The sequence below is a fragment of the Nerophis ophidion genome, linkage group LG14 (assembly GCF_033978795.1).
Source record: "Nerophis ophidion isolate RoL-2023_Sa linkage group LG14, RoL_Noph_v1.0, whole genome shotgun sequence".
NCBI lineage: Eukaryota > Metazoa > Chordata > Actinopteri > Syngnathiformes > Syngnathidae > Nerophis > Nerophis ophidion.
Genome location: NC_084624.1, coordinates 10,599,230 through 10,624,275, shown reverse-complemented (window position 1 = coordinate 10,624,275; position 25,046 = coordinate 10,599,230). Strand labels below are relative to the sequence as shown.

General features: G+C 40.2%; 1 protein-coding gene across 2 annotated transcripts in view; it reads right to left on the bottom strand.

Annotated features, from left to right (window-relative positions):
* Positions 1 to 25,046, bottom strand: part of kcnn1a (potassium intermediate/small conductance calcium-activated channel, subfamily N, member 1a) — a 205,472-nt gene that overhangs the window by 151,200 nt on the left and 29,226 nt on the right. The window contains exon 1 of one of the 2 annotated variants that reach the window (XM_061919821.1): positions 22,946 to 23,045. The exons of the other annotated variant lie outside the window; for it this stretch is intronic. The gene's annotated coding sequence lies outside the window, so the exon portion shown is untranslated. Of the gene's footprint in view, positions 1 to 22,945; positions 23,046 to 25,046 lie in introns of those variants that run through there. 2 annotated transcript variants of the gene reach the window in all.

The window sequence follows — 25,046 nt, the reverse complement described above, 5'->3', positions numbered from 1 at the left end:
GTTTAGCCATTGTTGCATAATCATGCCTATTAATAAGTCAACTCAGGTTAGGACAATTCCCCTCATCTTCAAGCCTGGGAACGCCTCGGTTTTCCCCCAGTGGAACTGCAAGTGGTGGCCAGAAACCGGGAAGTCTGGGATTCCTTACTGTGATTGCTGGCCCACCCGAAACCCTGACCTGGTCTTCTCATATGAGAAGGCGTGGCTCGGTTAGTAGAGGGACCTTGCCAGCAACCTGAGGGTTCCTGGTGCGTCCGTTGTGTCCTTGGGCAAGACACTACACCTTTGCTCCTGACGGGTTGTGGTTCGGGCCATCAGTGTGTGAATGTTTGTGAATTTGTGAATGTGGAATCACTTTTAGTACCTTGACGGTAGAAAAGCGCTATACCAGTATAACCCATTGACCATTGTTATTAAAACGGTTGGAGTACCGGTATTGATTCCCAGGTACCGGGATTTGGCAAAGTTAACTCCAGACAAACAATGCTGCACGTGTGTTATACTCAACTGTATTTCTGACAAGAACTCTGCAGTAGATGGCAATGGGGTTGAGTCAATGGTCAAAACACAACATCAATAGAATGGAATTAAATGTGATGTTAGACAACGGGATCATCTTCTATGGCAGGGGTCGGCAACCTTTACCACTCAAAGAGCCATATTGACCCGCTTCACAAAATTAAGATAACAATGAGAGCCACAAAACTCTTGAAATTTAAAATGAAATAACACAGCGTACAAAGTTTTTTTTTGCTTTGTGCTATGTATAAACCAGGGGTCTCAGACAAGCGGCCCACATCTTTATATGAAAATTTAATATTAGTGCGGTCCGCAAGTTTTAATAGAATGCCTCTTGACAACATCACCATTGCCAACCATCCCAATTAATCCGGGAGACTCCCAAATTTCAGGGCAGCTGTTCTCTCGAATGTCTGCTAAATTTCACCCAAACGACAATATTAAGGCCATTCTGTGATGACATTGCTCTTAACACCCTCTATAAACGTAACAAACAGCTTGTTAGCCCATTTACATATTGCATGTGGCTTCTGCAGACACACATAAGTGACTGCAAGGCATACTTGTTCAACAGCCTTACAGGTCACACTGAAGGTGGCCGAATCAACAACTTTAGCACTCTTACTAATATGCGCCACACTGTGAACCCACACCAAACAAGAATGACAAACACATTTTGGGAAAACATCCGCACTGTAACACAACATAGACACAACAGAACAAATACCCATAATCCCATGCATCCCCAACTCTTCCGGGCTACATTATACACCCCCCCAACCAAAAATATAAGAATATTATCCTCGGGAGATTTCAAGGAGAGGCATTGAAATCCGGAAACCTCCTGGAAAAATGGGGGGGTCGGCAAGTATGCAGCTGAGCCACATCAGAGTGATCAAAGAGCTGTTCAATGGTAACTCAAACAAAACAAGTATCAAATGCACTGCTGTTTGTTTGTGTCCATTTTCTGGCGAATGTACCAGATTGAACATCAAAATTCAATGGGCGCTTGCTCTGTAAATGTGCCACCTCTCCACAAATTTTCGTAAAAAACGGTTTAGCCATTGTTGCATAATCTTGCCTATTAATAAGTCAACTGTGGATAAAACACTTCCCCTCATCTTCAAGCCTGTCCGCTAATGCACTTTACACTTCACAACCAGGGGACCGAAATATCCGCGGCTATAATATCAGTCATTTCTTGCAAATTACCGGAACAAAAAAAACCCCAACTAAAACACTTTCAGTCAAGCCTCAAATGTCATTAACTTTTGGAAACCTTTCATTTCCATACCTCGTATTTAACTTATCAGCCATTCACTTCTTCCTTATGAAGATGAAACCCCACAGAGTGAGGGGGGGGGGGGGGGGGGAACAGACGTTAAAGCGGTGACATTCCAATGGGAAAATGAGTGAACCAGTGACAAGATGAAATGAGCAGATACCAGGTTCCTTTCGACTCCTATCAAAGACAGAAGTCTTGCTAGGTGTCCGCCAGCTCCGGCATAATGTCTGCTGCAGCCATCTCCAGCAGAGTCGGGCTAATTGAATATCCTTATCTAGTCTTAGCCACCCCTTTCTTTTGGGCAAAGGCCGGTTGGGAGAAGAAGAAACCCATTTGCCACACACGTTTTGTACTTTGGAAGTCATCTTTTGAGGAAGCAATAGCACCGCAGTGTGCTGCACAACAGTCGACTGACCTTCTTTCATGCCCATCTATTACATCTCACATGATAAAAGTACTGGAAATTGGACTAATGGCCCCCAGCTACAGTTTTCCAGCAGGATTTTTGTTATAGAGAGCAGCAGTTGCCTAATGCCCCCAGGGCCCTTTAGTGCGAATCGCCTCTATGTAAAAGACCGGGGCGGAGGCTCCGAAGCAGAGACATTGTCCGTGACCAAGCAGGCAGAGCCGGGTGGCAGCACTGTGAAAGGGTTAAAGGGAAAATGCCAGTGACAAAGAGGGAAGTGCGTAGACCGAGGGCCCATTAAGGGGTTAACAGTCGCAGGGAGGCTGATAATGGAGGCAGGAGCAGCTGTATGGAACTACAGCATGCAGAGAGACCAACACCATAGAAACCAGTGAGCCACAGGGAGGCCGAGGGAGACAAACAGAGAGGATCTGGTGTGAGGCTGCCAGAGACGCGTCGCAAGAAAAGCCACATAGAACAACAAAATATTCACATCAATAAGTCAGCGTTTTGAAACAGCCTTACTCAGAATATTTGTATATCAGAAGTGAGATATAATCATGTTGTCACAATGTTGGGCAAGCTTTTTTCTAGGATTTTTTCGTGAGGTACAGTCTGGTGTGCCGTGGGAGATGATCTAATTCCACATATTTTGTAGGGGTGTAACGGTACGCGTATTTGTATTGAACCGTTTCGGCACGCGGGCGTACTGAACGAGTTTAGAAGCAGAAGTCTTCACAAGCTGCTCTGCTTTCTGCCTCTGTGGCTCTGTCTCAGCAGCAAGCATTGTCCCGCCCACACAACCATCTGATTGGTTACATACAAAGCCAATCAGCAGTGCGTATTCAGAGCGATGTAACAGCCAATCAGCAGTGCGTATTCAGACTTCAGAACAATGTAGTCAATGCTTTAGCGTCAAGCAGAGATATTCGTCTAGCAGGGGAGCAGAGCACTCTACCCAAATTATACTAAACACTTCCCAGTCACAACTATTACTAACATCACTATGAGCCCGTTGACTTTCTAGAACAGGGGTAGCAAACTCAAATGGAGATTGGGCCAAAATTAAAAACTGAACAAAGCCGCGGGCCAAGGTTGAACAAATTAACCTTTTAATAGGGACCCAAACAAGTTTTGCATTGAACAAGCAAGGCTTATATAACTTTATAGTGACATGTAAAATCGAGTTTTAAATAGTAATAAGAATTAAAAAATATCAATGGCATATCAAATAACATTTAAATAAAATTTGAATGCCTCTTTTCTATTTGCAGCCCTCTGAGGTAAATATCAAAATAAACTTTTTCCACCGGCTAATAATAAATTTGCAAATAAAATAACAATAATGAATGAATCAAACATTAAAGCCCTGAAGTAGCAAGAGTAAGTGCATGAGTAAAATGTTAATTATTGCTTGGGGAGAGCAGGGGGATATATTGTAGTGTCTCGGTAGAGTTAGTGCTGCAAGGGGTTCTGGGTATTTGTTCTGTTGTGTTTATGTTGTGTTACGGTGCGGATGTTCTCCCGAAATGTTTGTTATTCTTGTTTTAGTGTGGGTTCAAAGTGTGGTACATATTTTTAACAGTGTTAAAGTTGTTTATACGACCACCCTCAGTGTGACCTGTATGGCTGTTGAACAAGTATGCCTTGCATTCACTTGTGTGCGTGTGTGTGTAAAAGCCACATATATTATGTGACTGGGTTGGCACGCTATTTATATGTAGGAAAAGTGGATCTGACGACAGGTTGTAGAGGATGCTAAAGGTAGTGCCGTTAAGGCACGCCCCCAATGTTGTCGTCCGGGTGGAAATCGGGAGAAATTCCGAAGAATGGTTGCCCTGGGAGATTTTCGGGAGGGGCACTGAAATTTGGGAGTCCCGGAAAATCGGGAGGGTTGGCAAGTATGTGTTTTAGCGGTGAATGCGGTGTTATAGCTGAAAAATACCGGCGGGCCAGCTCTAATGTTAATTTCATATTGCCTCAAGGGCCAAATTAAATTACACGGCGGGCCAAATTTCGCCCGCGGGCCAGAGTTTGACACCCATGTTCTAGAAACTTAAACTGCAGCTCAGCTCGCTCAAAGTATAGGCTTGAGGTGAGGGCTAATTAGTTTTTATCGTAACGTTAGCTCATTTTGCTGTGTGTGTGTGAGTCTGTGTGTGTGTGTGCCTGTGCGTGCGTGTGTGTGTGTGTTAGGGGCAGCAAAGCCCTGTCTGTTATTTCATTGAACTCTATTGTGTTTAGGGATGAATAGTCCCTCCTATTGCAATTGTACTATTTTTTTCAGCTATAGTTACATTAATCATTAGTAATGTACTACCCTAGTTTTGAATAGCAGGGTCCCTGCTATCACATGTTGATAAAAATACAACATTTACATAATAAAAGTCAACTACAGGCTTCCCAAATGCTGTAATAAATTAAGCATGATAAGTTGATAATAAACAGTTTCAATGGAAACTGTTTAATGTGGCACTTTTTATATGTAGATGAAAGGTTTTTCCATTTTATTTAATCAAAGCAACAACTCGAGGCAGTTTAATGTGGATTAACGTGGGTAAAATTATTATAGTGTTCCCAATGTTAAAAGGATGAAGCCCTTGTTTACAAATTTGGTAAATAAATAACCAAAAAATGTATATTTTGTTGATCTCTTACCGTACCAAAAATGAACCGAGGTACGTACCGAACCGAAATTTTTGTGTACCGTTACACCCCTAATATTTTGATTAAAAATATTTTTTGCTAACCAGTAATTATTATCTACACATGATAGGACTCTCGCTACTATATTGGTTCCACTTTGGACTTGATTCTCAGGGTTTTGTTAGATCCACTATGGATTGGACTTTCACAATATCATGTTAGATCCACTCAACATCCATTGCTTTCGGTCCCCCTTGGGGGGTGTTGCCCACATATGTGGTCCTCTCCAAGGTCTCTCATAGTCATCATGGTCGACGTCCCACTGGGGTGAGTTTTTCCTTGCCCTTATGTGTGCCGTGCAGCCCTTTGAGGCACTTGTGATTTAGGGCTATATAAATAAACATTGCTTGATTGATTGATTGATTGATTTGTTGTTGTTGAGTGTCGGTGCTGTCTCGAGCTCGGCAGAGTAACCGTGTAATACACTTCCATATCAGTAGGTGGCAGCCGGTAGCTAATTGCTTTGGAGATGTCGGAAACAGCAGTTTCTAACGCTTAGACCAGGGGTGTCCAAAGTGCGGCCCGGGGCCATTTGCGGCCCGCATTCTGCAAAAATTGCAAAATTGATAGTATTGCAAAAATAAAAAATTAAACATAAAAAAAATTGGCCCTAGTGTGTGAATGTTGTCTGTCTATCTGTGTTGGCCCTGCGATGGGATGGCGACTTGTCCAGGGTGTACCCCGCCTTCCGCCCGATTGTGGCTGAGATAGGCGCCAGCGTCCCCCGCGACCCCAAAAGGGAATAAGCGGTAGAAAATGGATGGATGGATGGAATGAGGTGAAATCTAATGAGAAAAAGTGGAAATGTTGACACAAAGCTGCCATGCAGGCAGTTTTTTTTCCCTTTTGTCTCTGATTTGTTTTTTTCCATTGCTCAAAAAAAAAAGGACAAAAAAAATCATGTCATTACTTAAAAATGATCACTTTAAAATGTTTTATGTGGAAAAATATTGCATGTATTGTGTGGTTGCCATATAGAAACATCAACGTTTTGACACAAGAGCATAAAACAAACAAAATAATAGTTCAAACTTAAAAGCCACAGATATATCGGAAGTTGATCTTGAAATTTAAGTGTTAAAAGTAAAAAAAAAAAAATAATAATAAAAAGGCATCACTTTATGAGTGGGGAACCTTTCGGATCTCAAATATATTTAGTAGGATTTTGTTTAACTTTTCACTGTGATTACTCAAAAATATTAAATAATCAAAATCAATGGTGTCCTGCATTATTAATCATTGAGGGCTTTAATTGCTAAATAAAGGAACTCTCCTGAAGGAATCAATAAAGTACTATCCATCTATCTATCTATCTATCTATCTATCTATCTATCTATCTATCTATCTATCTATCTATCTATCTATCTATCTATCTATCTATCTATCTATCTATATATATAAATACTGCATATTTCAGTTTTACTATAAAAAACAAAGTTGTCTTTCACAGAAAAGGCATAAAACCTTATTTGTTTTACTTTATATCAACCTCAAGTTGATATAGAGATTTACTGTAAGCATTAAATAAAAATAAAAATAAAATAATTTAACTTATTTTTAACATTTTAGTGACTGAGACCCTCTATGCTACCCAGGAGCCCCAAGGATTAAAATAAAATAAAAATATTTTGTTATGGTTTGAAAATGAAAAATATCAAAATGGTCGCCTTCATGCTTAAATTTTTCCGTGTGCGGCCCCCTGTGGAAAAAGTTTGGACACCCCTGGCTTAGACCAAAAATAAACAAAAGGTGAGTGCCCCTGAGAAAAGGCATTGAAGCTTAGGGAAGGCTATGCAGAAAGAAACTAAAACTGAACTGGCTACAAAGTAAACAAAAACAGAATGCTGGACGACAGCAAAGACTTACAGCGGGTGGAGCACAGATGGCATCCAGAAAGTGTATCCGAACATGACATATATATATATATATATATATATATATATATATATATATATATATATATATATACAATGTAGTAAGAGACACCTTCATAACAATATGTAATATGTACAATATACACACTGCAAGTGTATATATATATATATATATATATATATATATATATATATATATATATATATATATATATATATATATAATGTAGTTAGACACCTTCATAACAATATGTAATATGTACAATATACACACTGCAAGTGTGTGTATATATATATATATATATATATATATATATATATAATGTAGTAACAGACACCTTCATAACAATATGTAATATGTGCAATATACACACTGCAAGTATATGTATAATGAATTAACAGACACCTTCATAACATTGTGCTATATGTACAATATAGACACTGCAAGTATAGTATATATATAATGTAGTAACAGACACCTTCATAAAAATGTGCTCTATGTACAATATACACACTGCAAGTATATATATGATGTCCTTAGACATCTTCATAACAATATGTAATATGTACTATATACACACTGCAAGTGTATATATAATGTAGTAACAGACACCTTCATAAAAATATGTAATATGTACAATATACACACTGCAAGTGTGTGTATATATATATATATATATATAATGTAGTAACAGACACCTTCATAACAATATGTAATATGTACAATATACACACTGCAAGTATATATATAATGTAGTAACAGACACCTTCATAAAAATATGTAATATGTACAATATACACACTGCAAGTGTGTGTATATATATATATATATATATATATATATATATATATATATATATATATATATATATATATATATATATATAATGTAGTAACAGACACCTTCATAACAATATGTAATATGTACAATATACACACTGCAAGTATATATATATATATATATATATATATATATATATATATATATATAATGTAGTTAAAGACACCTTCATAACAATATGTAATATGTACTATATACACACTGCAAGTGTATATATATATATATATATATATATATATATATATATATATATATATAAATAATGTAGTAACAGACACCTTCATAACAATATGTAATATGTACAATATACACACTGCAAGTGTATATATATATATATATATATATAATGTAGTTAAAGACACCTTCATAACAACATGTAATATGTACAACTAAATGTTGAAAAATGTGAATAAATTTAATAAACCACTCATCCATATGTCATCAACACATAGATCTAGGAACTAAATGTTTCTGTAACTGAAGGTGTCTGAACCTTTGGTGGAACAAATGCACATAGATCAGAATAAAGCACTTTAAACTAACCTTTACCTGTGGAAGAGAAGCTTCCACACTCCTGGGTGGATTTGTACGGATGTATCCACATTTCTACTGCCAGATATATGTATTTGTTTAATAATTAATCAAACCAGCTTCAATCAGCTCCTGTTCCTTTTGCAACACTGTTGGACAGGAGCCACTGTGGATTTGCAAACAAATATAAGCCGCTGATCGGTGACTGGACTATTATTTTTACATCTCTTTATTAGTGTTGTCCCGATACCAATATTTTACCAAAATGTATGTTGATACTTTTCGGTACTTTACGATACTTTTTTAAATAAAGGGGACTACTAAAAATGTCATTATTGGCTTTATTTTAACAAAAAAAATCTTACGGTACTTTAAAAATATGTTTGTTATTGCAAGTTTGTCCTTAAAGGCCTACTGAAATGAGATTTTCTTATTCAAACGGGGATAGCAGGTCCATTCTATGTGTCATACTTGATCATTTCGCGATATTGCCATATTTTTGCTGAAAGGATTTAGTAGACAACATCGACAATAAAGTTCGCAACTTTTGGTGTTGATAAAAAAGCCTTGCCTGTACCGGAAGTAGCAGACGATGTGCGCGTGACGTCACGGGTTGTGGAGCTCCTCACATCCTCACATTGTTTACAATCATGGCCACCAGCAGCGAGAGCGATTCGGACCGAGAAAGCGACGATTTCCCCATTAATTTGAGCGAGGATGAAAGATTCGTTGATGAGGAAAGTGAGAGTGAAGGACTCGGGAAAAAAAAAAAGACTATACAGTGGGAGCGAGTCAGATGTTATTAGACAAATTTACTAGGATAATTCTGGAAAATCCCTTATCTGCTTATTATGTTACTAGTGTTTTAGTGAGATTATATGGTCGTACCTGTACAACTTGAAGGTCGGCCCCGCACCTTTCTTCAGCACCAGTCGGCGGGTGGTGGCGATGCCCATCTCTGCCCTTCGCAAGGGATACTCTTCGAAAAACCCATCCATCCATCCATTTTCTACCGCTTATTCCCTTTTGGGGTCGCGGGGGGCGCTGGCGCCTATCTCAGCTACAATCGGGCGGAAGGCGGGGTACACCCTGGACAAGTCGCCACCTCATCGCAGGGCCAACACAGATGACAGACAACATTCACACACTTGGGAAAACGAAAAACGATCTTTCGAAATGATCGCTGCATAATACACTGTACTTTGTGTGTGAGGTCCAATCCAACCGTGTTCGCTAAACCGCTCTGTTCCATAGTAAAGCGTCACTGTCATCTTTCGGGAATGTAAACAATGAAACACCGGCTGTGTTTGCGTTGCTAAAGCCGGCCGCAATACACCGCTTGTCACCTACAGCTTTCTTCTTTGACGTCTCCATTATTTATTGAACAAATTGCAAAAGATTCAGCAACACAGATGTCCAGAATACTGTTGAATTATGCGATGAAAACAGACGACTTATAGCTGGGATCGGGGCTGGAACAAGATGTCGTCTACAATGCGTGACGTCGCGCGCACGTGTCATCATACCGCGATGATTCAGCAGGATAGTCCGGCGCAAAATTTAAAATTGCAATTTAGTAAACTAACCCGGCCGTATTGACAAGTGTTGCAATGTTAATATTTCATCATTGATATATAAACTGTCAGACTGTGTGGTCGGTAGTAGTGGCTTTCAGTAGGCCTTTAAATAAAATAGTGAACATACAAGACAACTTGTCTTTTAGTAATAAGTAAACAAACAAAGGCTCCTAATTAGTCTGCTGACATATGCAATAATCTACTTGTTCATTTACTGTTAATATCTGCTTATTTTCTCCATTAACATGTTCTATCTACACTTCTGTTAAAATGTAATAATCACTTATTCTTCTGTTTTTTGGATACTTTGCATTAGTTTTGGATGATACCACACATTTAGGTATCGGCCCGATACCAAGTAGTCCCAGGATCATATTCAAAGTGTCCAGGGTCGTATTTCCTGAGTTTATAAACATAATATGAATTTTTAAAAAACGAAAGAAGATGTTGTGATGCCAAAAAATATCGATGTAATAATAGTAGTTTTGACTAGATACTACGGCTGCGAATCTTTGGGTGTCCCACGATTCGATTCAATATCGATTCTTGGAGTCACGATTCGATAATATATTGATTTTTTCGATTCGATTCGATTCTCGATTCAAAAACGATATTTTTCCGATTCAAAACGATTCTGTATTTTATGCAATACATAGGATTTCAGCAGGATCTACCCCAGTCTGCTGACATGCTAGCAGAGTAGTAGATTTAAAAAAAAAAAAAGCTTTTATAATTGTAAAGGACAATGCTTTATCAACTGATTGCAATAATGTAAATTTGTTTTAACTATTAAACGAACCAAAAATATGACTTACCGTATTTCCTTGAAAAGCCGCCGGGGCGCTAATTAATTTAAAACCTCTTCTCACTCCTGCGCTTATTCAAGGCATGCGGTAAAAGTAAGCAGGCGCTAATAATTTAAAAAAAACTCTTCTCACCCCTGCGCTTACCAATGGCATGCAGTAAAAAATTTAGTGTGATAAAAAAAAAAAAATATTAATAAAAAATTACTCTGCGGCCGCGGCCCGGTGGTTGGGGACCACTGCTTTACAACATGCAATCGCGGCCGCCTTTACACAACGTTATCTGCGCGCCGGCCGGACGCATTGCATTTCGCTGCTTCTCATACGAGATTGCAATGCACACTTGGTCAACAGCCATACCTTTTACACTGATGGTTGTGATACAAACAACTTTAACACTCTTACTAATATGCGCCACACTCTGTGAACCCTAACCAAACACATTTCTGGAGAACATCGGCTCTGTAACACATTATAAATGCAACATAAGAATTACCCACAATGCCATCCATCCATGACTTTTGGCTATTTTATACACACGCCCCAAACCCCGCCCACCTCAACCAACACACGGAGGGGGGGGGTTGGTGATAGCGGGGTAAATAATATAGCCAAGAGTCATGGATGCATGGCATTCTGGGTAATTATTATGTTGCGTTTATAATGTGTTACAGAGACGATGTTCTCCCAAAATGTGTTTGGTGTGGGTTCACAGAGTGTGGCGCATATTAGTAAGAGTGTTAAAGTTGTTTATATTACAACCATCAGTGTGATCTGTATGGCTGTGGAACAAGACCCATGGTTTACAAATAGTAAAAGCAAAAAAAACCTCCTCCGCCATTTTTAAAATGACGACGGGGAAGCGTCATTCGTGACGTCACGAATTTGACCCGGCGGTAAAAGTAAGCATGCGCTAATAAATTTGGGGAGCGAGTTTGACCCGGCAGTAATTCAAGGCAGGTGCATATCAATGCCTGGCGGCTATTCAAGGAAATACGGTATTTTATCTTTGTGAAAATATTGGACACAGTGTGTTGTCAAACTTATGAGATGTGATGCAAGTGTAAGCCACTGAGACACTATTGTTCTTTTTTTTAATCTTTATAAATGTTTAATGATAATGTCAATGAGGGATTTTTAATCACTGCTATGCTGAAATTATAACTAATATTGATACTGTTGTTGATAATATTCATTTTTGTTTCACTACTTTTGGTTTGTTCTGTGTGGTATTTATGTCTCCTTTCAATTGCTGTGTTTATTGCAGTTCTGAGTGTTGCTGGGTCAGGTTCGGTTTTGGAATTGGATTGCATTGTTATGGTATTGCTGTGTAGTGGTTTGTTGGATTGATTAAAAAAAATAATAATAGAGTTTTTAAAAATGAGAATCGATTCTGAATCGCACAACGTATTCGAATCGATTTTTTACCACACCCCTACTAGATACGCTATTGTACTTTGTATCATTACATTGGATGTCAGGTGTAGATCCACCTATGGCGTTTGTTTCCATCTTGAAGCCGGTAAGCTATCGTATCCTCCTAGTGAAGCATGTTTAATCCTGCTGTGATAATAATACTCATTGTATTCGTCACCATGGAGACCAGTTAAACACTGCCGACTGCGGATAGATGTTAGCTGCTAAATAGCGAGCCATGTCTTAAAGCACCTCTTCCTGAGGGCGTTTCAGTGTTGTAACGTCACCATTTTTCTTTAGTTTTTAAGCCAAAATGCATCCGTTGTCCATTTTCTGTTTACACACTGTGTCTGCTCGTAAGTACTCTGTGTGCTTGCGCTGCCGAACATGCTCCTCTGCTGGTAAAACCAACAACGACACGACGTGACGATGACAAAGAGGCGGGGGACCGGTACTTTTTAGAGGCGGTATAGTACTAGATATGATTTATTAGTATCGCTGTGCTATACTAGAACCGGTATACCGTACAAACATAAATCAAACATTTTCTTTGGAGGTGTGCCAGGATGTGAATATTGAACAGTAGCCAGAGAAGGATGTTTTGCAGGAGAACACTTGAAACGATGGACGTGCAGTCCAACTCTGACCCGGGGGGTGTAAAGACCCCATGATGAAAGAGAGTGTTTCCAATAAGAGTGCCCTCGCGGACATGGGAGCATGTGATGAATATACTGTACAACACACACACACACGCACACACACATGCCCCGCCTCACAAGGCAAACACAGGCTCACACAAAGGCAGGAGAAGCGTCTGCAAGCGTGCATCTGGCAGGGCAGACAGTCAATATGATGAAGTCACACACTTCTCTGGGCAAATGCTGTGTCTGGATGACGTTCACAAATAACCAGCAGACAATATTGAAATGACTCAATGAGCTCGCACAGCAGCAGCATCAGGAAACACACACACACACACACGCGCACACACACTTACATTTTTGTATTTCTTACCTTCTTGAGACCTCTGAAAAATGCCTACCTCTTTAGGACCAGTCTTTCTAGATGTATAAAGATTTGTATTTACAACATTAATAATACATACATACTATGCAAATATAAAAAAAGGTGAGCTTTTAGTTATTTTTTAATTTTAATTTGTATTTTTTTTTTTTTTTTAATGTTCATTGTTTACTTCAAGTTATTACAGCGTGTCTCTACATACATATTTTTTTTAATTAATATTGGCCAAAGGGGGCGCATTTCAATGTTTTACACACACTTGTTATTTCATATGTTGACCAGAGGGGGAGAACTTCAAATTTTTACACACACTTGTTGTTTCATTTGTTGACCAGAGGTGGAGCACTTTTAAAACCGACACACAGTCAATTTGAAAAAAATCCCTCCTTTGTGGGACCAGCCTCATTTTTGACCACCAGGGGTGCAAATGAGACATTCTCTATTAGATGCAATGGTTTTCCGTATCGGGACTATGATTTATGTCCTAACTTGTTCACTCTTCCTCATATGATTGCTACTTTTCCTTGTTGATTTCTCAAGAACGGTAAAAAAAGTTCACAGTTTCACAAGAAAAACTTGGAATTTTGGCGGTATTATAATAAAAGTTGTAATTTAAGCAACGCAGGTCCAAATTTTTACAAGGAAAAACTGAACATTTGTGCGATATTATTATAAAAGTTGGATTTTTACTCAATAACAGTCACAATTTTACAAGAAAAGCTTAAAATGTTGCCAGTTATATGGAAAGAGTCGAGATTTTACTCGACAAAAGTCAAAATTTTGAAAGAAAACTTTCAAATTTTGCCAATATTACAATAATGATCTGAATTTTATGAGGCAAAATTTTGACAAAAGTCATAACTTTGCTCAAAAAATTTCACTATTTTACAAGAACGAAAAAATGGCAATATTGTGATAAAAGTCAGAATTTTGTATGATATATTTTATTTTAAAAAGTAATACTTTTACGAGAAAATCACAGTACGTTTCTATATACATATTCATTTTATTTATTAATTTTGGCCAAAGGAGGCACACTTAAAATTTTTACACACACTTGTTATTACATATATTGACCAGAGGGGGCACACTTAAAATTTTTCCACACACTTGTTATTTCATATGTTGACCAGAGTGGGAGCACTTCAAATTTTTACACACACTCGTTATTTCATACGTTGACTAGAGGGCGCGCACTTTTAAAAGCAACACACAGTCAATTTGAAAAATCCCTCCTTTTTGGGACCACCCTCATTTTCACCACCAGGGGTGCAAATGAGACATTCTCTATTAGATGCAATGGTTTTCCGTATCGGGACCATGATTTATGTCCTAACTTGTTCACTCCTCCTCATATGGAAGCTACTTTTCCTTGTTGATTTCTAGGGAAGGGTAGAAGAAAGTAACAGTTTCACAAGAAAAACTTGAAATTTTGGCAGTATTATAATAAAAGTTGTAATTTAAGCAACGCAGGTTCAAATTTTTACAAGGAAAAACTGAACATGTGTGCAATATTATGATAAAAGTTGGATTTTTACTCAACAGAAGTCGCAGTTTTACAAAAAAAGCTTAGCATTTTGCCAGTTTTATGAAGAGTCGTGATTTTACTCGACAAAAGTCACAATTTTGAAAGAAAACTTTCAAATTTTGGCAATATTACAATAATAATCTGAATTTTACGAGGCAAAATTTGGACAAAAGTCATAATTTTACTCAAAAAATGTCACTATTTTACAAGAACAACGGAAAAAATGTCAATATTGTGATAAAAGTCAGTATTTTATATTATTTATATTAAAAAGTAACAATTTCACGAGAAAATTACAATACTTTTCTATATGCATATTCATTTTTTTTTATTAAACTTGGCCAAAGGGGCGCATTTCAATTTATTACACACACTTGTTATTACATATATTGACCAGAGGGGGCACACTTAAAATTTTTCCCCACACTTGTTATTTCATATGTTGACCAGAGGGGGAGCACTTCAAATTTTTACACACACTTGTTATTTCATATGTTGACCAGAGGCGGCCTACTTCAAATTTTTACACACACTCGTTATTTTAAATGTTGACTAGAGGGGGCGCACTTATAAAAACCGACACACAGTCAGATTGAAAAATCCCTCCTTTTTGGTACCACCCTCATTTTGACCACCAGGGGTGCAAATGAGACATTCTCTATTAGATGCGATGGTTTTCCGTATCGGGACAATGATTTATGTCCTAACTTGTTCACTCCTCCTCATATGGATGCTACTTTTCCTTGTTGATTTCTCAAAAAGGGTAGAAAAAGATCACAGTTTCACAAGAAAAACTTGGAATTTTGGCAGTATTATAATAAAAGTTGTAATTTAAGCAACGCAGGTCCAAATTTTCACAAGGAAAAACTGAACATTTGTGCAATATTATGATAAAAGTTGGATTTTTACTCAATAGCAGTCGCAATTTTACAAGAAAAGCTTAACATTTTACCAATTTTATGAAGAGTCGTGATTTTACTCCACAAAAGTTAAAATTTTGAAAGAAAACTTTCAAATTTTGGCAATATTACAATGATAATCTGAATTTTACTTGGCAAAATTTTGACAAAAGTCATAATTTTGCTCAAAAAATGTCACTATTATACGAAAAAATTGCAATATTGTGATAAAAGTCATAATTTTATATGATATCTTTTATTTTAAAAAGTAATAATTTTACGAGAAAATCACAGTATGTTTCTATATACATATTCATTGTATTTATTACTTTTGGCCAAAGGGGGCGCATTTCAATTTATTACACACACTTATTACATATATTGACCAGAGGGGGCACACTTAAAATTTTTCCACACACTTGTTATTTCATATGTTGACCAGAGTGGGAGCACTTCAATTTTTTGCACACACTTGTTATTTCACATGTTGACCAGAGGGGGCACACTTCAAATTTTTACACACACTCGTTATTTTAAATGTTGACTAAAGGGGGAGCACTTATAAAAAACGACACCGTCAATTTGAAAAATCCCTCCTTTATGGGACCACCCTCATTTTGACCACCAGGGGTGCAAATGAGACATTCTCTATTAGATGCGATGGTTTTCTGTATCGGGACCATGATTTATGTCCTAACTTGTTCACTCCTCCTCATATGGATGCTAATTTTCCTTGTTGATTTCTCCAGAAGGGTAGAAAAGGTCACAGTTTCACAAGAAAAACTTGGAATTTTGGCAGTATTATAATATAAGTTGTAATTTAAGCAACGCAGGTCCAAATTTTCACAAAGAAAAACTGAACATTTGTGCAATATTGTGATAAAAGTTGGATTTTTACTCAATAGCAGTCACAATTTTACAAGAAAATCTTAACATTTTGCCCGTTTTATGAAATGAGTCGTGATTTTACTCGACAAAAGTCACAATTTTGAAAGAAAAATTTCAAATTTTCGCAATATTACAATAATTATCTGAATTTTACTTGGCAACATTTTGACAAAAGTCATAATTTTGGTTAAAAAAATGTCACTATTTTACAAGAACAACGAGAAAATGACAATATTGTGATAAAAGTCTGAATTTTATATGATATATTTGATTTTAAAAAGTAATAATTTTACGAGAAAATCACAGTACGTTTCTATATACATATTCATTTTATTTATTAATTTTGGCCAAAGGGGGCGCATTTCAATTTATTACACACACTTATTACATATATTGACCAAGAATGGGCACACTTAGGGCTTCACGGTGGCAGAGGGGTTAGTGCGTCTGCCTCACAATGCGAAGGTCCTGCAGTCCGGGGTTCAAATCCAGGCTCGGGATCTTTCTGTGTGGAGTTTGCATGTTCTCCCCGTGACTGTGTGGGTTCCCTCCGGGTACTCCGGCTTCCTCCCACTTCCAAAGACATGCACCTGGGGATAGGTTGATTGGCAACACTAAATTGGCCCTAGTGTGTGAATGTGAGTGTGAATGTTGTCTGTCTATCTGTGTTGGCCCTGCGATGAGGTGGCGACTTGTCCAGGGTGTACCCCGCCTTCCGCCCGATTGTAGCTGAGATAGGTGCCAGCGCCCCCCGCGACCCCAAAAGGGAATAAGCGGTATAAAATGGATGGATGGATGGATGGGCACACTTAGAATTTTTCCACACACTTGTTATTTCATATGTTGACCAGAGTGGGAGCACTTAAAATTTTTGCACACACTTGTTATTTCCTATGTTGACCAGAGGGGGCACACTTAACATTTTTACACACACTCATTATTTCATATGTTGGCCAGAGAGGGAGCACTTTTAAAAACGACACACAGTCAATGAGAAAAATCCTTCCTTTATGGGACCACCCTCATTTTGACCACCAGGGGTGCAAATGAGACATTCTCTATTAGATGCAATGTTATGTCCTGACTTGTTCACACCTCCTCATATGGAAAGTACTTTTCCTTGTTGATGTCTCTAGAATGCTTGAAATACAAGAACACACACACACACACACACACACACACACACACACACACACACACACACACACACACACACACACACACACACACACACACACACACACATGCGCCTTCACCCACACAAAGCAATCAATGTACAGCTGAATCTCGCCAGGTCGCCTGCGACACAGGCGGCGACGAGTGTCAGCTTACAGCTGCATAACTCACCCTCGCGCACGCTTTTGTGTGGCGACAGTGCCGGTGATGCAGGAACAACCTGCGATCAATGCGCTAATTAGCCATAAAGCATAAGCGCTGCTGGGATACACGCTCAGCCTGGCGTCCCTTTTGCCAGCATATCTCAGGAATTACCACGTAAATCGGGGGGTTCAGCAACCCCTCGGCCCTTTAGCGCCGCCCTAGTGGCTCCCTGGACCTCTTTCAGAGAGGTGTGGAAAAGGAAAAAAAAGTTTTTATTTTAAAATATGTCCTGTAATTGTGAGAAATCCCACTATTTATAGAAGGGGTCACCAACGTGGTGCCCGCGGGCACCAGGTCGCCCGTAAGGACCAGATGAGTCGCCCGCTTGTCTGTTCTAAAAATAGCTCAAATAGTAGCACTTACCAGTGAGCTGCCTCTATTTTTAAAATTGTATTTATTTACTAGCAAGCTGGTCTGGCTTTGCTCGACATTTTTAATTCAAAGAGAGACAAAACTTAAATAGAATTTGAAAATCCCAAAAATATTTTAAAGACTTGGTCTTCACTTGTTTAAATAAATTCATTTATTTTTTTACTTTGCTTCTTATAACTTTCAGAAAGACAATTTTAGAGAAAAAAATACAACCTTAAAAATGATTTTAGGATTTTTAAACACATATACCTTTTTACCTTTTGAATTCTTTCCTCTTCTTTCCTGACAATTTAAATCAATGTTCAAATATATATTTTTTTTATTGTAAAGAATAATAAATACATTTGAATTGAATTCTTCATTTTAGTTTCTGTTTTTTCGACGCAGAATATTTGTGAAATATTTCTTCAAACTTTTTAAGATTAAAATTAAAAAAAAAAATATTCCGGCAAATCTGGAAAATTTTTACAATCACATTTAAATCTTATTTCAAAGTCTTTTGAATGTTTTTTTTTTTAATTTTTGTTCTGGAAAATCTAGAAGAAATAATGATTTGTCTTTGTTAGAAATATAGCTTGGTCCAATTTGTTATATATTCTAACAAAGTGCAGATTGGATTTTAACCTATTTAAAACATGTCATCAAAATTCTACAATGAATCTTAATCAGGAAAAATGATTAATGATGTTCCATAAATAATTTTTTAAATTTTTTCAAAAAGATTCGAATTAGCTAGTTTTTTTTCTATTTTTTTCTTCATTTTTCGAAATTGAAGATAAATGGGTTGTACTTGTATAGCGCTTTTCTACCTTTAAGGTACTCAAAGCGCTTTGACACTACTTCCACATTTACACATTCACACACACATTCACACACTGATGGAGGGAGCTGCCATGCAAGGCGCCAACCAGCACCCATCAGGAGCAAGGGACGTAACAGGGGTGGTACTATCAAAATTTAATTTTAATTTTTCTCATGTTTTCTCCTCTTTCAAACCGTTTGATTAAGTGTTTTTTTCATCATGTATTCTCTACAAAAAACCCTCCGTAAAACGAAAAAAAATGTACAACGGAATGACAGACAGAAATACCCATTTTTTTATATATATAGATTGATTTATCAAAGGTAAATTGAGCAAATTGGCTATTTCTGGCAATTTATTTAAGTGTTTATCAAACTGGTAGCCCTTCGCATTAATCAGTACCCAAGAAGTAGCTCTTGGTTTCAAAAAGGTTGGTGACCCCTGGTATATATCAAACATGTTTCACAGATGACAGGGTTTGGCAAGCACCGCTTTGTCTTACTAATTTCAGCGGTCCTTGAACTCATCGTCGTTTGTTTCCATGTACAACTTTCTCCGACGCTGCCACACAGAGGGGGGAGGTATGGCTCGGTTGGTAGGGTGGCCGTGCCTGCAACTTGAGGGATCCAGGTTCGATCCCCGCTCCCGCCGTCCTAGTCATTGCCGTTGTGTCCTTGGGCAAGACACTTTGGCCACCTGCTCCCCAGTGCCACCCACACTGGTTTAAATGCCACTTAGATATTGGTTGTCACTATGTAAAAGCGCTTTGAGTCACTAGAGAAAAGCGCTATATAAATATAATTAAATTCACTTCACAGGAAGATGTGTTTAATGCAACTCCTCCTTTGTCTCGTTTTGTCCACCAAACGTTTTATGCTGTGCGTGAATGCACAAAGGTGAGCTTTGTTGATTTCATTGATTTGCTAAATAAATCACTAATTAAAGTGAAAGTACCAATGATTGTATCACACACACACACGATGTGTGGCGAAATTATTCTCTGCATTTGACCCATCACCCTTGAGAAGGTGAGGGGAGCAGTGAGCAGCAGCGGTGGCCACGCCCAGGAATCATTTCTGGTGATTCAACCCCCAATTCCAACCCTTGGTGCTGAGTGCCAAGCAGGGAAGTAATGGGTCCCATTTTTATAGTCTTTGGTATGACTCGGCCAGGGTTTGAACTCGCAACCTACCGATCTCAGGGCGGACATTCTAACCAAGAGGCCACTGAGTGGATAGCTAAACATGCTTCACTACACACGGTAGGAGGATACAATAGCTCGCCGCTAACAGCAAGCTAGCACCCCTGAATGTAAACAAATGCCTATGTGGATCCACTGTAATGATATCATGTACAAGAGCGCACCTAGTCGATACTACTATGATTATATCGACTGGTAAATAGAGAGCTTTGCCTTCCGGCTCATATCCTTCTTCACCACAACGGATCGATACAGAATACGCCGCACCGATCCGCCTGTCGATCTCACGATCCACTCTTCCCTCACTCGTGAACAAGACTCCAAGGCACTTGAACTCCTCCACTTGAGGCAGGGTCTCCTCCCCAACCCCGAGATGGCACTCCACCCTTTTCCGGGCGAGAACCATGGACTCGGACTTGGAGGTGCTGATTCTCATCCCGGTCGGTTCACACTCTGCTGCGAAGCGATCCAGTTAGAGCTGAAGATCCTGGCCAAATGAAACCATCAGGACCACATCATCTGCAAAAAGCAGAGACCTAATCCTGCAGCCACTAAACCGGATCCCCTCAACGCCTTGATTGTGCCTAGAAACTCTGACCATAAAAGTTATGAACAGAATGGGTGACAAAGGGCAGCCTTGGCGGAGTCCAACCCTCACTGGAAACGTGGCCGACTTACTGCCGGCAATGCGGACCAAGCTCTGACACTGATCATACAGGGAGCGGACCGCCACAATCAGACAGTCCGATACCCCATACTCTCTGAGCACTCCCCACAGGACTTCCCGAGGGACACGGTCCAATGCCTTCTCCAAGTCCACAAAGCACATGTAGACTGGTTGGGCAAACTCCCATGCACCCTCAAGGACTCTGCCGAGAGTATAGTAATAGTCATCCCAGTCGCTTCACACTCGGCTGTGAACCGATCCAGTGAGAGCTGAAGATCCTGGCCAGATGAAGCCTTCAGGACCACATCATTTTCAAAAAGCAGAGACCTAATCCTGAAGCCACCAAACCGGATCCCCTCAACGCCTTGACTGCGCCTAGAAACTCTGTCCATAAAAGTTATGAACAGAATGGGTGACAAAGGGTCCAACCCTCACTGGAAACGTTTCCGACTTACTGCCGGCAATGCGGACCAAGCTCTGACACTGATCGTACCGGGAGCGGACCGCCACAATCAGACAGTCCGATACCCCATACTCTCTGAGCACTCCCCACAGGACTTCCCGAGGGACACGGTCCAATGCCTTCTCCAAGTCCATATAGCACATGTAGACTGGTTGGGGCAAACTCCCATGCACCCTCAAGAACCCTGCTGAGAGTATAGTAATAGTCATCCCAGTTGCTTCACACTCGGCTGTGTACCGATCCAGTGAGAGCTGAAGATCCTGGCCTGATGAAGCCATCAGGACCACATCATCTGCAAAAAGCAGAGACCTAATCCTGAAGCCACCAAACCGGATCCCCTCAACCTCTTGACTGCGCTTAGAAACTCTGTCCATAAAAGTTATGAACAGAATGGGTGACAAAGGGTCCAACCCTCACTGGAAACGTGTCCGACTTACTGCCGGCAATGCGGACCAAGCTCTGACACCGATCGTACCGGGAGCGGACTGCCACAATCAGACAGTCCGATACCCCATACTCTCTGAGCACTCCCCACAGGACTTCCCGAGGGACACGGTCCAATGCCTTCTCCAAGTCCATAAAGCACATGTAGACCGGTTGGGGCAAACTCCCATGCACCCTCAAGAACCCTGCTGAGAGTATAGTAATAGTCATCCCAGATCGTGGCCAGATGAAGCCATCAGGACCACATCATCTGCAAAAAGCAGAGACCTAATCCTGAAGCCACCAAACCGGATCCCCTCAACCTCTTGACTGCGCTTAGAAACTCTGTCCATAAAAGTTATGAACAGAATCGGTGACAAAGGACAGCCTTAGCGGAGTCCAACCCTCACTGGAAATGTGTTCGACTTACTGCCGGCAATGCGGACCAAGCTCTGACACCGATCGTACTGGGAGCGGACCGCCACAATCAGACAGTCCGATACCCCATACTCTCTGAGCACTCCCCACAGGACTTCCCGAGGGACACGGTCCAATGCCTTCTCCAAGTCCACAAAGCACATGTAGACTGGTTGGGCAAACTCCCATGCACCCTCAACCGATCCAGTGAGAGTTGAAGAAATTTGGTATAATAATGTCATAATTTCAATATCGGTTGATATCGGAACCGGTAATCAAGTCCCCATTATGGGACATCTCTTGTCAGAATGCAAAAAAACAAGAAACCTTTTGTCTTCTTGTCTTTCATAATGATTGTGAACGAGAGGCAAAATCCTACCCCCCCCAAAAAAATTGCCGTTCCCCTTTAAGGCGAAAGGAATCTTAAACGTGAGCCGTGCCGTGACGAGCCTTGTCGCAGGCGGTGAGTAAGCAGCAATGCTCACGGCGAGCGAGGAAACCCCGGACACGCTTTCTTTCCACTCTTTGTATTCAACTGGACCGCGAGTAATCCAACACGCCTCTCCTTGTGCCGGCTCACTCGAACGAAACGCGAGGCGCATGAACCCCCGTCGCCTGAACACCGGCCGTCATATCAGTCTTTTCCGACATCTACATGTGCGCGAGCGTGTTCGGAAGCGGGGCCGCGAAACGTCTGGTAAACGCAAAGCCTAATCTTGTTCGAAGCACAAACGCTTGACCAAACCCAATCTCCCCCTCCCTGACAGAGGCTGCTACACAACACCAGGCCGCTCTCTCCATAGCAACACACATGGCAACACCGCCGCTTCAGAGCCGGAGCCCAGCGCCGCACTTAAACACACGCAGAAAGGAATAAGAAAAAAGGGGAATCAATTATTGAAAGAGTTTCATGTTCATACTCACTGCGGGCGTGGGGCCGAAACCGAGCGGCCGGCGTCACGGCTCCGTCTGCTCATGTCGGTTGTTATCAGTCATCCACAGAGGATGTGAACTAGGGTCTGCCCCTTGCCTGACATGGCATTGTTCAGTGTTTACTTTCAAGGTGTTGGCTGTCCTCGCAGGCACCGAGGCAAAACAAGTCGCTGGGAACACAGGCGGCGGAGCACAGGAAAAAAAACAAGAGACGGTCCTGTGACAACACGATAGGGAGAGCTGGAACCGAACACGATGATCGTCTTAATGCAGGGGTGTCAAAGGTGCAGCCCGAGGACCGGATCAGCATGCTTGCCAACCCTCCCGATTTCCCCGGCAGACTCCCGAATTTCAGTGAAACCCACCTGAAAATCCCCCGGGGCAACCATTCTCCCGAATTTCTCCCGATTTCCACCCGGACAACTTTATTGGGGGCGTGTCTTAAAGGGGAACATTATCAGAATTTCAAAAGGGTTAAAAACAATAAAAATCAGTTCCCAGTGGCTTGTTGTATTTTTTGAAGTTTTTTTCAAAATTTTACCGGTCCCGGAATATCCCTAAATAAAGCTTTAAAATGCCTTATTTTCGCTGTCTTCGAAACCACTATCCATTTCCCTGTGACGTCATACAGTGCTGCCAATACAAACAACATGGCGGTTACCACAGCAAGATATAGCGACATTAGCCCGGATTCAGACTCGGACTTCAGCGGTTTAAGCGATTCAACAGATTACGCATGTATTGAAACATATGGTCAGAGTATGGAGGCAGATAGTGAAAACAAAATTGAAGAAGAAATTGAAGCTATTGAGCGAATAGCTATTGATGCTATATGGCCATAGCATGGGTGTACCTAATGAAGTGGTCCATAGCATGGCTGCCTTAGTAGCATCGCCGGTAAAATGTGCGGACCTAACGATCAGGACTTTCGCATCTTGTGACACTGGAGCAACTTAAATCCGTCGATTGGTAAGTGTTTGTTAAATGTGGGTCTCTAGTTTCAAATGTACATACAGCTAGCGTAAATAGCATGTTAGCTTCGATTAGCATCGCATGTTAGCATCGATTAGCTGGCAGTCATGCCGTGACCAAATATGTCTGACTATAGCACATAAGTCAACAACATCAACAAAACTCACCTTCGTGATTTCGTTGACTTAATCGTTGCAAATGCATCTGCAGGTTATCCATACATCTCTGTGCCATGTCTGTCTTAGCATCGTCGCTCAAATGTGCAGACACTTTGGTACATTCAATGGGGGTCTGGCGGCAGATTTCTTGCCAGTGGTGCAACTTGAATCCCTCCCTGTTAGTGTTGTTACACCCTCCGACAACACACCGACGAGGCATGATGTCTCCAAGGTTCCAAAAAATAGTCGAAAAAATGGAAAATAACAGAGCTGAGCCCAGTGTTTGTAATGTGAAAATGAAAATGGCGGGTGTGTTACCTCGGTGACGTCACGTTCTGACGTCATCGCTAAAAGAGCGATAAACAGAAAGGCGTTTAATTTGCCAAAATTCACCCATTTAGAGTTCGGAAATCGGTTAAAAAAATACATGGTCTTTTTTCTGCAACATGAAGGTATATATTGACGCTTGCATAGGTTTGGTGATAATGTTCCCCTTTAAAGGCACTGCCTTTAGCGTCCTCTACAACCTGTCGACACGTCCGCTTTTCCTCCATCCAAACAGCGTGCCGGTCTAATCACATAATATATGACGCACAAGCGAATGCACCCATACTTGGTCAACAGCCATACAGGTCACACTGAGGGTGGCCATATAAACAACTTGAACACTGTTACAAATATGCGCCACACTGTGAACCCACACCAAAGAAGAATGACAAACACAACATAAACACGACAGAACAAATACCCAGAACTCCTTGAAGCACTAACTCTTCCGGGACGCTACGATATACCCCACCTCAACCTCCTCATGCTCTCTCCGGGAGAGCATGTCCCAAATTCCAAGCTGCTCTTTTGAGGCATGTTAAAAAAATACTTCAATAATAAATATGGCAGTGCCATGTTGGCATTTTTTTCCCATAACTTGAGTTGATTCATTTTGGAAAACCTTGTTACATTGT